Raw genomic sequence first — 1,758 nt, 5'->3', positions numbered from 1 at the left:
TTTACTTTGCTTGTGAATTCATATCATATTCCCTTTCTCCATCATGGACCTAAGTGGAATTGAGCAGTCCAGAAGGACTCTGGGGTCATATGCTAACCCCATTACAGCTGCATATGGGAGTAGCATCTGTATACCTCCCATCAAAGCAAGCAGCTTTGAGCTAAATCCTCAACTCATTATCATGGTACAGCAAAATTGCCAGTATTCCGGTCTTCCACAGGAAGAACCTACTGAGTTTCTGGCACAGTTCTTACAAATTACTGACACAGTACGTGTACTGAGTTTTTGGCACAGTTCTTACAAATTGCTGACACAGTATATGATAAAGAGGTGGATCAGGATGTCTATAGGTTATTACTGTTTCCATTTGCTGTAAAAGATCAAGCTAAGAGGTGGTTGAATAACCAACCTACAGCAAGCATAAAGACATGGAAACAGTTATCAGACAAATTCCTGAATCAATTTTACCCTCCAAAAAGGATGACACAGCTAAGGTTGGACATCCAAGGCTTTAAACAAGAGGATAATGAATCCCTTTATAATGCCTGGGAGAGGTATAGAGGTATGCTAAAAAAATGCCCCTCTGAAATGTTTTCAGAGTGGGTACAGCTAGACATCTTCTACTATGGGCTTACAGAAAAAGCTCAGATGTCTTTAGACCACTCAGCTGGTGGATCTATACACATGAGGAAGACAATTGAAGAGGCTCAAGAGCTTATAGATACTGTTTCTAGAAATCAACATTTGTACTCTAGCAATGAGTTTTCTACAAAAGAGGAAGTTATGGCAGTAGCCACTGATCCTAGTCCTCAAGAACAGATGGTTGAGCTTAATCAGCAATTACACCTGATGACAAAACAGTTAGCAGAGTTTAAAGAGATACTCCAAGAAACTAAAATTGCTAACAAGGACATAGAATCACAGTTGAGTCAGGCAAAAGAGCAGCTATCTAAACAGATAACAGAAGAATGCCAAGCAGTTCAATTAAGGAGTGGGAAGACATTGAATAACACTGCTCAAAGTAGCAAAAAGCCAAATAAGGAACAATTGATAGAGGACAACCAAACCACTGTCCAAAATCCCTCTGAGGACAGTAAGAGCCCAGAGAGGAATACTTTTGGCGTTCAAACGCCAGAAAAGAGGGAAAGCTGGCGTTAAACGCTCATTCTCTGCCCAGTTCTGGCGTTCAAACGCCAGAAAAAGGAGAAAAGTTGGCGTTAAATGCCCAATCTTCACCCAATCCTGGCGTTCAAACGCTAATGGGGAATCAGACACCTGAGAGTGCTGATAGTAACCCCTCTAAAAAGGCTTCTTCAACCACTTCTGTAAGGAATAAACCTGCGGCAACTAAGGTTGAAGAATATAAAGCCAAGATGCCTTATCCTCAGAAACTCCGCCAAGCGGAACAGGATAAGCAATTTGCCCGCTTTGCAGACTACCTAAGGACTCTTGAAATAAAGATTCCGTTTGCAGAGGCACTTGAGCAAATACCTTCTTATGTTAAGTTCATGAAAGAGATCTTAAGTCATAAAAAGGATTGGAGAGAAACTAAAAAAGTATTTCTCACTGAAGAATGCAGTGCAGTCATTCTGAAAAGCTTACCAGAAAAGCTTCAAGATCCAGGAAGCTTTATGATACCATGCACATTAGAAGGTGCTTGCACCAAGACAACCCTGTGTGATCTTGGGGCAAGCATCAATCTAATACCTGCATCCACTATCAAAAAGCTTGGGTTGACTGAAGAAGTCAAACCAACCC

This window comes from Arachis duranensis, chromosome 3, assembly GCF_000817695.3.
Source record: "Arachis duranensis cultivar V14167 chromosome 3, aradu.V14167.gnm2.J7QH, whole genome shotgun sequence".
NCBI classification, from domain to species: domain Eukaryota; kingdom Viridiplantae; phylum Streptophyta; class Magnoliopsida; order Fabales; family Fabaceae; genus Arachis; species Arachis duranensis.
This window is presented reverse-complemented; position numbering follows the sequence as displayed.